The 14,253-nt window shown below is 39.9% G+C and overlaps 1 protein-coding gene across 1 annotated transcript in view; it reads right to left on the bottom strand.

The window, feature by feature from the left end:
* Positions 1–14,253, bottom strand: part of b4galnt4a (beta-1,4-N-acetyl-galactosaminyl transferase 4a) — a 440,181-nt gene that overhangs the window by 251,837 nt on the left and 174,091 nt on the right. The window lies entirely within an intron of this gene.

Consider the following 14,253-nt stretch of genomic DNA (forward strand, 5'->3'; position numbering starts at 1 on the left):
GATGTCACAGAAAATCAGCTGTGGATCTGCATGTTGATCTGGCACGTTTTACGCCACATGCCCTTCCTGACGCAACTCCACGTTACATTGAGAAATGTGGCAGGGGTGGGGTGATTTGAACCGGGAACCTTCTTGCACTGAAACCAAGTAACCATAAACTTTGTCCAAAAAGCTTTTTCCCCCTGTTAATTTAGTTCTGGAGGCTTTCTACGGTATTAAGAAACTACTTTCTGGATTTTTAATTTCAAACAACACATGCTGCAGACAAAGAGACATGCACTAACACTAACTATTGCTCCTGTCCGGTCAAGCACAAATTGAAAAAGCCAATAAAATTGGTTTTCTTCCACTAGGTGCCACAAGAGTCTGAAATGGCCATTCTGGATCCATCCTTGCCTCCCAGCCAACAGCATTGATGCACGTGTCGATATACCTGCAAACGTCTACTGGCTCAAGTGAGAAAAATCAAACCAGCAGGTTGTTAATGACAGAATAAATCCTGGAGGACGCTTAAAGGAATTGATATTCTGACAATAACAACAGAGCCAAACAAAGCACTTCAGCAGCTCTGTCTGGCTGCTACTGTAGCGAGATTAATAGACTGCTTGGTCGGCCTGTTTAGGCCATTAACCCAAGATGAGATACATGAAGAGTAATCACCTTCTTTATCTTATCTTAGCCATTCCACAGTCACGGTCAATGTTAAATCTTAAACCCTCTGCCGTTTTTCCCCCTCCTTAAAAGAACTGTTAAAACATGCAAGTTTTCATAGCAACACATAAATTTGAGGATCTATCTGATCTGCATCATTTAATTGGAATGTCTGGTAAATGAGGTGTGTCTGATTTATGCCTACATTCAAAAACTTTGTAAGGTCAAATTCTAGTTTTGCTTATGTAGTAAACAGTGCAATGGCACCTATGCTCAAAGAATATTACAGCATTATAAGCGTATGACTATCTGTCACAATGGAAGCACATGCAATTCAAATTTTATGCAAATGAAGAGCATGAAGTGAGCTTTAAAGTGCATATCACTAGGAAATAAGATGTCAAATGAGCAGACTGTTCTAAATAAATAAAGAATTATGAAAATATCGATATATTGCATTTTATTTTTGGTGCCAGGTGCCCTGAGAAATGAAATCAAACACTGGGAATTTAGCCTTATTTCACTTGCTGCTGATAAACGCTCAGAAACATGAAGCTGCTGTTATGTGTCGAAGCGGATTGAGGAGCGAACCTGCGTCAGACAGGACCCAGCGCTAAAAATAACCAGAAAATGGTTCCAAACAAAAACTATTATTATACACCTGTGTTTAAAAGTGTAAAAACATAAAAAAACAACGTCCCTCTGGTGGAGTTATCGTGGCTCGCTCTCCAGCGCCCGCAAGGATTAAAGCCGGCGCTCCTGGACTTCCTACCACCGCCAAACACCCCCCAGGTGGACACGACAAACTGATTCTCTGTGAAGCAAAGAGACGGTGAGGTAAATCAACAGATACAACTATATCTTCCAATAAACACACGCTGCCAGCAACACACTCAGGTCAGTGTCCTTTCTTTTACTTTATGCAAATGAGCAGCCTCTCACAACAAGTGGAGGATCACTTATCCTTCACGCCACAGCAGTGAGAAGCAAACTACGCAATTCTCTTTACAATTCCAGTACACTGTGTAACAAAACACCAAGTTACTATCAACAAGTACTTAAACACTTAATTACCTTTCGTGTGTGCTGACAGCATGTGTCCTCACCCCTCCCTGCTTCACGGGCTCGATGTGTCAAACCCAGGCGCGATCCTCAGCGTCTCACAAACGAACGTCACAAGGTCGAGTTCCCGGCAGTTCTGCTTGAATCACACATGACTTAAATGCAGAACGCCATCCAATTATCTGCTTCAGCTGCAAGTCGTCCAGGTTGCACGTGAGCACCAAGCACAGGTGCTTTCCATGATGCTGATGAGGGTGAGGACTCTTCAGCCAGCACCTTCTTCACAGACAAATCAGCCCTCATGCCACCTGGAGAGCAAAGAAAAGAAAAGAACACCAAAACATCCAGCCACGCCCCCCCCAACACACAATAGCTGCGAGGAATGTGGACTCCGATGACATCATGTAGGGTTACGCCCCTCAAGGCCCAAAATGGGAAAAACTGAATTTTCTACAGTATTTTTTTGTGGACCTTGACAGTGAATACGTTAAAATGGTTAAAATGAGTGTTTTAGGAGGATGTAGTCACATAACTAGTGATTTTATTAGGTGGACAGATTTTGAGAATGGTCTTCAAAACATGGCTCTAACCACAGATTCTATTCTTTCCATTCATGGAAAGAATAGGTGGAGTGACTTTCTGACAGGTAACAGTCAGTGACTGACGTTACATCATGATTATGGATCAAAATGGCTGTCAATCTGTTGTATATTTTTCAGATGCACTCCAACTTATTTTACTTTTATCAGGGTTCCCACAAGTTAAAAAGTTGGAGGTAATGATTTATAATCTGGTATATAATAAAAAAAATTGTGTTGACTCTAGTGAGATATGCCCTTTAAATGACTAACAGGATACGACAGCTGAGGCCAAAGAGAAAGTAGAATGAGACAGATGCCAATGTTGGTGATGAGGATTATACATGAGGGTGAGGATGAGCACAAAAAGATAAAATGACACACAGACTTGCTAAAACGACCATCCTTCTGGCCCACCTTCATGGTAAAAAATACAACTTCAAGTTTTACATTTTTCCCCATTTTATTTGGACTGTGAGCAAGAACATTTTGATTTGGTGCCTGGGATCTAACCATTTTGTATATTTGCCAGGGAGAACATTTGGATCCACAATCTGGACATGGCTCAACCATTTTCACCAATCTGTGACATCTGGTCTAATTATGCTGTAATATGCTTAGTCAGTCACCTTCCTCACGAAGCAAGAAGACAACGTTACTTTCTCTGGCACCTTTGCAGGATTGCTCAAAAAGTGATTTTAACACATCATTTACTGTATAAGTTACTATGAATGACCTCAAAGCCAATCCTGGTCTTCAGGGACCCTTTAACCTGCACGTTTTCCAACTCTCTCTGCGCTGCCAAACGCTAATGAACTCAGCTAATCAAGCACTAACAGACACCTGAATTAGCTCATCAGCTTTTGGCAGAGCAGAGAGAGACGGAAAATGTGTAGGATAGGGTTGGGAATCACACTACTGGGATGTTTTTTTTTTTTTTTTTTGTCTGCCCTTGGTTGCTCAGGTCACCACAGCGGATCTGGTATAGACCTAATTGATATTTGTTTAATTCCTGATGCCACCCCTGCACACACAGAGAGCTCCAGGTGTTCCCAAGCAATCCCCCAGACAAGGACTAATCAGGACCTACAATGTTTCACTGCTGAGATTTGGAGGGATCATGTACACGTAGAATGACATGGCTGCACTCAGGTATGGAGATAATGATTTTATTGTCCTTTTCAATGTGTCAAACACTCAATTTTAGTTGCCCCAGGCAACATGGGTTCATTATACACAGCACAGAACTACACAAACTGAGCAATGGAGGCCATGTGGCCCATCAGGCTGATGCTTATCCCTGGAGAATGTACTCTGAACTCCCCATGGATGGGACACCAGTCCACCACAGTTCAGTCCCCCAGCCAAGGCTGGTACCCATTAAAAGTAGACCTGCATTGAAATAAATGTGGTCAGATCTCAGAAAGAAATAGCTGATATGTATTTATAAGACCCTTATGAATGCAGTAAAGTAAATCTGTAAGCCCAAATTTGTAATTCAGCGGAGAAATCTTCATTTAAAAATGACAAATTTGCAGCTAAAATTTAGCCCTCCGCGAAAACAGTTTGTACATCTGGGTCATTTCCATGACGTCGGGGAGAAGACAGAGCGCTTGCGCCTTCAGTCCGATCCCGCATTAAAATTGATTTCATCTGTTAGTAATGTTACTGTTATACACATCCTGGTTTCAACATCCAAAAGTAAGCTGCAATGAATGTGAGATACAGCACTGCATGCTCAGATCAGCGGCGACATCGACAGCAGGCGACGTTCTTCTCTGACGCCTTGCTCTCACTGCCTCCGATGCGCTTACCGAGTCTGAGGGCTCGGTAAACACCGCAGCGGGCCACTCACACCGCCCTCCTGTCTGCTGTGCAGCCGGCACCACCTCTCTGTCTACTGAATGGAGGTGCGGCCAACTTGGCAGCAAGTCCAGAGACTAAGCTCACTGTTATGATGCGGAGCGGCCGGTGACACCTGTTGCCCACAAGGACAGACTTCTTGCGGCAAAATCCGCAGCACTGCACGGTCTCGGTAATTGGAGCCGCAGAGCTCCATGGCCGCTGAGAGAGGTTTATATCTTTTTAATGACTTGAATTCTTTGCGGGTCCCGCATCCGTACCCCACGGCGGTAACACCGGAGGCTAAAGACAGTAGATTTTCAATGCGACACCACTTAAACAGGCACATGAAAAAGTCCCCAAAAATCATTTTCAAGCAACAATAAAAAAAAATGTATACTCACCAAACGTACCGCAAGACAATATGAAGTTTTAAAAAAAGTCGATCCTTCTGTATAAGACAAAAAAAAGGTGCTTTTGTAAGAGATGCAAACTGACGTAAATCCACAAATTACAGTTGGCGCACGCAATGCATGCTGGGATAGGGTCTTCTTTCTGACGTCTCGGCAGCGTCCAGGATGTGCTGACAGTTTTGTGGAGGGCTAAATTTTAGCTGTAAATTTGTAATTTTTAAACTAAGATTTCTCTGTTGAATGACAGATCTGGACTTGCAGATTTACTTTACTACATTCATAAGGATCTTATGTGTAAATACGTCATTTTTTTGGTCCAAACATCTGACTGCATTTATTTCAATGCAGGTCTACTTTAATAGATGGGTGGACTGAGACAATGCAAAATTGATTGATGACTGGGAAGAAGTACAGAACTTACTTATTCAGACCCCGTCTCCACAAGTCTTTTATTAATAGTTATCCATCTTGTTAATCTGAAACCACACTATTTCATTCCCATCAATGTATTTAAATATAAGTCATTAATTTTTCTATTTACAAATCAAAAATAGAAATTCATAAAATTATCCTTATCAAATATATAAAATAATTATCAAACAAAATTACAAATTTATTACTCATAAATCTATCATAAAAAGATTCAAATTCATTGGTTTCATATATATTGCTTTCCATTATATTAATTATCTTTCCATAAAAGTCAATGGCGAAAACTATATAAATGTACACATACATACATACATACAGGCTGGAACAAGGTGGGTGACCATATGCACTGTGAGCTGGCCAAAGACCCTGAGATTAGTCAAACTAAGTGTCTGGTCTGGACAGCGTGGGCACAGGGAAGATCAATGATGAGTAAGGAGCAAGGGTTGGTTCACCAAAGGAGATAATTAATTACCAAGTGGGGAAAATCAAGTTTGAGAGTAACAAATATTAGAGAGACTGAAAAAAGGAAATACTGACCGTTTAATTGCTTTTGTGATGGAATAATCAGACTAAAGTGAGATTTTTAAAAAACACCAAGTACTTGCTGGTAAACCAGCTGTTGCTAAAAAACACATCACTGAGATACATCCAGCATATTTCTCTATGTGTGAACATTTTGAGACTTATGCCACATAAAAGAAGGCAGCAATGAATGAAAATTAGACACTTGAAAGCTGACGCCTATAGACAACTCCCCGGAGGAAAACAGGAAAGAGAAAAGTGAAAATTCCCTCAAACTCTTCAGAGATGCAGCACTCACTCCAACTCTGGCAAAGAGGGAATACTGATGAAAGAAGGAAATGTTCCCATGGGAATGTAAATGAGCCAACTCCTCCTCTTCATTCAAAAGAAAAAAAAAAAAAAAAAGAGATAACAGCGTGCCCACAAAAAAGATTTTTGTTTATAATTCAACTGCTCCTCATGCATCCACCAGTTTGCAGTGCCAGATCATTTATGGGTAAAACATTAGAAGTAGGAGATTTGGTAATAATGATGAAGAGAGGCAGCCGGATGCTGAGCTTCCATTGTTTGACATATTTGGGTAAGGTTCTTATCCCTGCTTTGTTTCTTTGGTTAGCCGACTTTGAGAGTCTTTATGCAGCAGAAGAAAAATGGAGGTGTTGCAAGTTTTTTTGTTCTCCTTTATCAAAAGGCAACAGGAGCAGCACCTGCTTGTTTAATCTGGCAAACGAAGAGGCGTCTTCAGAGCTGCACGACTCCCACGCTGATGACTTCTGCTGCCAGGCCATTCTGTACAATCCAGGCTCTTAAAAACATTTAAAGCATTAAGCGCTCAAACTAGTTAGTCTTCCAGGGGTTTGATGCCCCCCCACGACTTCGAACACCAATTATTTTTGCTGTCAAGGATCGTCCTCTTATTATGGATCACTACCGATCCTGCCAGGTTAAATCAGTTAAGAAAACTGTGAGGAGCAGCTCTGTGAAATGAGCATAGTAGTCCAAAGAAAATAATGGGACGACTTGATTTCCATGGGGATTATAAGAAACCATCATACTGCAGATAAATGTAAGAATGAACAATCCTGAACTACATACTAGCAGATCAATGCTAAAATATAAATACTTCTGAGCGTAACTTCTCGATTAAGATTTGTCTTCTCATTCAAAATATCATTTGTTCATCGTAAATCAAAGCCCTCTAAAGATCTCTGAAGACCTCAGGGATCTTGCTGGCACTCCCCACATCACACATGGCAAATGAATGTGAGACATGGTGAGGCTAATTCACCACTGTAGGGTATCAGGATTTTTTCTATACTGGTTAATGGTATTATTGTGCCATTCTTCCATTAGTCAAAATGGAGATTTAGTAATGAAAGTGAAACTGCGGACAGATTTGTCTCTGTCTTTCTGTCTGTTGGTTTTGTGACGGATGGCTCTGTTGTGGGGATTGAAAGTTATGACCAACTTATTGTATGAGTGTAGCGTTAAGGTTGGTGTGGAGTGGAGCTAACATCAGCTAAGCAACGATTCCTGCTGTCACTGATAACAGGCACTAACAACACAAATTAAATAACATGAAAACAATGGAGCCTTGACTTCTTACTTGATCCATTCAGAAAACTAACCTCATAACAAACCACATATTAGATAAATTTGACACTGTCGGCGTGCCACTGCTAGTAGTCTCTACAACAGAATCCAGATTTGTTAATCAAGGGCCTTCACTATGGTAAAATATAGGCCCAACTCAAATGATATGGTAATATGCCTATTACCAACCTATAACAAAGACTTGTGCCAAGTTTCATGAAATTCCTGCTAAAAGTGCGAGAGGAGTTGATTTCAGAATGCAGGAAACCACTCATGAAACTGACAGTGTCTAGGTTTGTTAATCAAGGGCCATAACTCTGCCAAAATGTGTCACTCTTGTACAATATTACAATATGTGTATTGGCAACCTATAACAATGAATTGTACCAAATTTCACAAAATTAATTTAAAAAATGGGAAAGGAGTTGATTTCAGAAGATTTATACCCTTTTAGGGACAGACAGACAGAAATGCCATGACATAATACCCCTTCAGGCCTTTGGCCAGCAGGAGATAAAAATAAATTAATGAATGAATAAATTGTGCTTGAGTTATGGGGCTTTCACACCAGAAGCTTTAAAGGTGTTAGAAGCATTGCGAAACCATAACTTACCTGTTATTTCAGATTAGATGATTTCTTGTTTAACATAAGGAACCTTGGACATTTATTTTTAGACAAATAAAATAGCATGGAAATGTGTAGACTTTTAAGTCTGGTAGATTATTCATATCTCATTTCAACCACAAAAACAGACACTGTAAATAAGTACAAATGTTTATTATAAATGCAACAGGAGATAATTTAACAATGACTGCAGTGTAATTGTTAATGTGACATAAACCTCATGATAAAATCATTTTTTAATTTAGTCATTTTAACATTTAATTACATCCTTGTTGACTATGTGATTGTTTTGAATGTTGCAATCATGACAGGGTAATTTCTAAAATATGAATTTGACTATTCTAGTAATTGTGAATGTTTTAATATTATGCACAATCAGGGCAGGGCTTCTTCTGCCTGTGCAAATGTCTTTTGACTGAACTCTGACTTCATGGACATGTTTAATGATCCATATAAAATGAAACAGCTTTTTAAAAATGGTTGCTTTTTTAGAAGCATAGAAGCAGATGTTGGTTTGTTGGACTCTCAGGACATTTAACTAGATGAAAGTCTCCTCTGCAGCTTCGACCTCTGGTTGAGTTTTTAAAGACACTTTTCCCTCCAATTTTGAAGAGCAGAGAGGTTTTCTTCTGACTGGACTTCAGGTTTTGGTGTTCAGCTCATCAACTGAAGTTTTTGAAATGCGTCTGCACAGCAAATATTCCTGATTGTGGGACAAATAAAAAAAGACATCTTAAAATATAAAGAAACACTAAACAGTTAAAAATAATAAAAAAAAATAAAAAAAATTGACGGTTGACCCCCCCCCGAAAAAAAGTTATTTAAAGTTGAGTCTTTTATGGTCTCAGAAGTAACAAAAGTGTTGTAGCTTTATTTGGTAAAAATAAAAAATAGAACCATTTACATGTTAAAATGTTCACTCAGCTTGACTGTGATTCTGCCGCTAAAAGGCTAAGCTAATGTTAGCCAAACATTAAACCTTCAGAAGTGTATGTCACAATTTATTTCTAAATTATTCTGACCTCAGACAAATTTGCAGAAGTAAACTCTGTTGCTTAAACTCAGTGTTTTTTATATTCAAAAGCAAGGAATTTTGAGTAAGTGGGTCTGCTCCATCACCCCGGCTGCGTGTCGCATTGTGCCCCAGAATGAGGCCTGAACCCCGGCTCCATCATGCGGCTCTGCCTGCTTTCGTGGTTTGAGCGATCCCACCAACTCATCAGTCCTCCCTCAGCTCGGCATCACTCCAAAAAAAAAAAAGCTTCTCCCAGCAGGGTTATGGGAGACTTGTTCTACTGCTGTTTTTAAAGTTTTTTGTTGTGGTTCAGACGCAAATCCAAGATGGCGATCGCTCAGCTTTCTCGGACTTTGGAAAAAAATCAGAGTGAAAATCTCTGCCCCCTTGCCGCATCCGACATAATGTCACTGATGCGTTGGGAGGCGTTAACCGATGCATCTGCCACCTTCAATCTGAAAGGTCCATTATTGTTGCTCGTGTTGTTTTGACATTTTCTCACTGCAAACCTTTCTTGCCTTTTCTTTTATCTACTTTTCTTGGGGCTTGGTCTTTTCCTGTGATTAATTAATTTTGACAGACCTGAATATTTTTTTATTGTAAGAGAGAAAAAAAAATCACATTTTTTGGCGCACAAATATTCCTTTGTTTTCTTAATCATGCTTGAGCTATTGTTGCTTATATTCTGTTTTGACATTTCTTCACTCCAAAATTCTGTTCCTTTATCTACTTTTCTGTAGCTGCTCAAATTGACAAATAGTAAGTGCCTCACAAGGATGCGGATCACCATTATCTGAAAGCTCAGTTATTTCTGACAGCCTTACAACAGAGCAGTCCACTGAAATGCCGTATTATTCATCCAGCTAACCCATTAACACCGTTAACTCACAGCAATTCCTTGCTTCACTCAAGTGCCTTGTAATGGATTCTGCAATTTAAAAAAATAAAAATAAAACAATTCAATGTTGTTGATATGGAAGATGGAGACACTTGAGATACGTGTAGGGGCGGCAGGGGGGATGTCAGCTCACACATCCTGGTTAAGGGCGCTGAGCTGCTTTGCCTCATGAAGGATTCATTTCCACTTGGCTGGCTGCAGATCCAATCAGCCAGCAGGCGAGAACTCTGACAATCAAATGTCAAAACAGAGGCGTTTGATTCACCAGCTCAATCCAACACATGACAAAAAATTTAAAATGCTGACTGTAATAGGTGAATTTAAAATAAATAAATAAACTAGAGATCTGCGATCGAGCTCCCAAAATGATAGCTTGTAATATACTCAACAAATATATAAACGCAACACTTTTGGTTTTGCTCCCATTTTGTATGAGATGAACTCAAAGATCTAAAACTTTTTCCACATACACAGTATCACCATTTCCCTCAAATATTGTTCACAAACCAGTCTAAATCTGTGATAGTGAGCACTTCTCCTTTGCTGAGATAATCCATCCCACCTCACAGGTGTGCCATATCAAGATGCTGATTAGACACCATGATTAGTGCACAGGTGTGCCTTAGACTGCCCACAATAAAAGGCCACTCTGAAAGGTGCAGTTTTGTTTTATTGGGGGGGGGGTACCAGTCAGTATCTGGTGTGACCACCATTTGCCTCATGTAGTGCAACACATCTCCTTCGCATAGAGTTGATCAGGTTGTCAATTGTGGCCTGTGGAATGTTGGTCCACTCCTCTTCAATGACTGTGCGAAGTTGCTGGATATTGTCAGGAACTGGTACACGCTGTCGTATACGCCGGTCCAGAGCATCCCAAACATGCTCAATGGGTGACATGTCCGGTGAGTATGCCGGCCATACAAGAACTGGGACATTTTCAGCTTCCAAGAATTTTGTACAGATCCTTGCAACATGGGGCCGTGCATTATCCTGCTGCAACAAGAGGTGATGTTCTTGGATGTATGGCACAACAATGGGCCTCAGGATCTCGTCACGGTATCTCTGTGCATTCAAAATGCCATCAATAAAATGCACCTGTGTTCTTCATCCATAACAGACGCCTGCCCATACCATAACCCCACCACCACCATGGGCCACTCGATCCACAACACTGACATCAGAAAACTGCTCACCCACACGACGCCACACATGCTGTCTGCCATCTGCCCTGGACAGTGTGAACCAGGATTCATCCGTGAAGAGAACACCTCTCCAACATGCCAAACGCCAGCAAATGTGAGCATTTGCCCACTCAAGTCCTTTATGATGATGAACTGGAGTCAGGTCGAGACCCCGATGAGGACGACGAGCATGCAGATGAGCTTCCCTGAGATGGTTTCTGACAGTTTGTGCAGAAATTCTTTGGTTATGCAAACCGATTGTTTCAGCAGCTGTCCGAGTGGCTGGTCTCAGACAATCTTGGAGGTGAACATGCTGGATGTGGAGGTCCTGGGCTGGTGTGGTTACACGTGGTCTGCGGTTGTGAGGCTGGTTGGATGTACTACCAAATTCTCTGAAACGCCTTTGGAGACGGCTTATGGTAGAGAAATGAACATTCAATACACGAGCAACAGCTCTGGTTGACATTCCTGCTGTCAGCATGCCAATTCCACGCTCCCTCAAATCTTTCGACATCTGTGGCATTGTGCTGTGTGATAAAACTGCACCTTTCAGAGTGGCCTTTTATTGCGGGCAGTCTAAGGCACACCTGTGCACTAATCATGGTGTCTAATCAGCATCTTGATATGGCACACCTGTGAGGTGGGATGGATTATCTCAGCAAAGGAGAAGTGCTCACTATCACAGATTTAGACTGGTTTGTGAACAATATTTGAGGGAAATGGTGATATTGTGTATGTGGAAAAAGTTTTAGATCTTTGAGTTCATCTCATACAAAATGGGAGCAAAACCAAAAGTGTTGCGTTTATATTTTTGTTGAGTGTATATATCGGTGGTACTACATCTTTTGTGATGTAACTCCTGAATTAACAAACTGGACAAGCTTTGTAGATCTAAGAGATAAATATGGCTAGCGTGTTGCCCTTGAGGATCCACGGGGTCTAGATTGGGTAGTGTTTATAAAATAGGTAGCTGACATTTTTCAAGGGTGATAATAAATGATGCAAAGTTTCTATAATGATTTGGAATGGTGTGTGAATCTAGAATGCAATTATCAACATCCATTGTTCACTGTTGTTAGATAATATCTGTTATATAAATATTAGTTCTATCAAGTATACCAAACTGCAAATGTCAGCTCTCCTCAGTTTCTCCATGTTTGAAGGTACCCACATGCACGCACGCATAGAGGCCCCTTCCCTGTGTCAACAATTGCATAATTTACCTACAACTTATGGCCCGCACATGCAGGACATATCAGTCATACAGCATACGTCAAAAATATTGTGCATACGTCAAAAATATTGTGCATGCCCAAAACTTTGATGCACTCGCCGTATTACTTTACTGATTACTCAATTTTAAAAGTAACTACGTTAGATTACTAGTTACTTTATTAGTTACTTTCTGCAGCTGCCAACAACAACCCCCCTGCCACCTCAACATGAAAATGATAACCAGTTTTGCCAATACTCACTATACTGAAAGTGCATTTTTAACAGTAACGTAAAGTAAACAATGTATGTGCTGACATTTTAATGAGAATTTGTTCAAATAATATAATTTTCTTGTGTTTTGCAACTAGAAATAAGAAAATTTTTTTAAACTTTTTTAAACACACTGCTATTAGGTTGAACACAACTGCACTTCCAGTGATCCCCGCTTGAAGATGTCGGACCAGAATTATTTATGGTGTGCTATTATTGTGTGAGGATTCTTTCAAATAAACCAAACAGTTTGGGAGAAGTTTCATGGACAGACAGAGAAGGTGATTCCTGTTTACTCCCCTTTGTTGGCAGAGGGTATGACAAACTTTTTTGTTTGTTTGTTATGATTCCAGTAAGAGACAATATAGAAATTAGAACTAAACTGTGAATCTAATCTTTCATAGTTATTGCGATACGTGATGAACTCCGTAATTTCATCTTGAGGGCCATGACAAATGGTGATAAAACTGATTTGATTAATCAAATCCCAGACATTAACAAAACGCTGAGAGCAGCGCGCAGTACAAACGTGCATGTTCCATGTCCTTGTGCAGACTTTCTGACAGTTTGGTGGTTTAATGGCCTTTTCCTGCACATTTGACTGCCTCCTTGCTAAAACAATAATAATGATAATAATAATAAAAATCAAAGCAAGATTTCCTTAAGCTCTTAAGGTGCAGGGTCCTTATGTCCCTACATGCACAGAGAGGGTTGCACAACCGCTGGTTTAACACCTATTACACATTCCTAAAGAGCCAAAGAACACGAACACACACACACACACACACACACACACACACACACACACACACACACACACACACACACACACACACACACACACACACACACACACACACACACACACAAATGCTGACGTATAATTACCACTGAATGCACTATAATTGTTCTTATTCAATGTCGTCATTGGAACATTTATGAAATTACTCAAAATCACCAAAGTGTTTTTTTCTTTCATTCACAAAATTGCATTAACGAGGTCAGCTGTGACACTGAGCTCAATGTGTGCAGAGGCTCTGGATGTGCAGAGACTGAGGTCAGAGATTTCACATTTTTAATCAGATCATCCACCCATTATTCATGAATCCACCCATGTTTCACTGACGGGGGAAACTGACGGTAATTCAGAACCTGAATGAGTCTATACCTCTGTCATGTGCCAGGACTTCAACTTTAAAACAAAGGTCCAATTATAGAATCCAGTGCCGTGTAATGTCTTGAGTAATACATTCCATTTTTCACCACTTAAGATGCAGCCCCCTTTAGACTTTTCACAAAACTGACAAAATTTACTTTGTGCTGACTTATATTTATAATAAAGTAGCAGATATCCAGCAACCCTTTTGTGTCAAATTTGTCCAGATTATCTGGATTTATGGAGCTAAATCAAGGCCAAAAATTTTGTAATCTGAAATTTAAAAAAAGATTGAAAAAATTAATTTTGAAACTGAAAAGTCAATGTTTGTTCTTGAATTTTATAATCATTTAAAAAGTATTATCAAAATAAAAATCAAAATAAAAATAAGTGTAAGATGTATATTTTTCAGTTTAAATAAATTTTTGATTCAGCTCTAATTTTTTGATCAAATAATTTATTTTCATTTATATTTCTGTTTTTCACCTTCAGATCTTTTTTTCACTTTCAGATCTTATTTTTTCAGTTTCAAGCTTTTGGCCCCCTTCTGGCGTGGGAGAGCGTGGCTTCGATTGAGAGGGGCGTGGAATTGTGAGTGACAGGAGAGCAATCAGTCTTCACATGATGTTGCTTTCAGGAACCGTGGGTACTTTGATAGATAATGACTTAACACTTTATCTCCACTGTATTGTCTTAATAAAATGATGCTAAAGATGTCTATTACAAGTAATTCTAGACGACTCTTGGTCATTTTTGATGTTTAAAAACTGTAAAATATGCAAGATTGTAAAGTTTAACAC

Source organism: Thalassophryne amazonica, chromosome 8 (genome assembly GCF_902500255.1).
Source record: "Thalassophryne amazonica chromosome 8, fThaAma1.1, whole genome shotgun sequence".
In the NCBI taxonomy this organism is placed as follows: Eukaryota; Metazoa; Chordata; class Actinopteri; order Batrachoidiformes; family Batrachoididae; genus Thalassophryne; species Thalassophryne amazonica.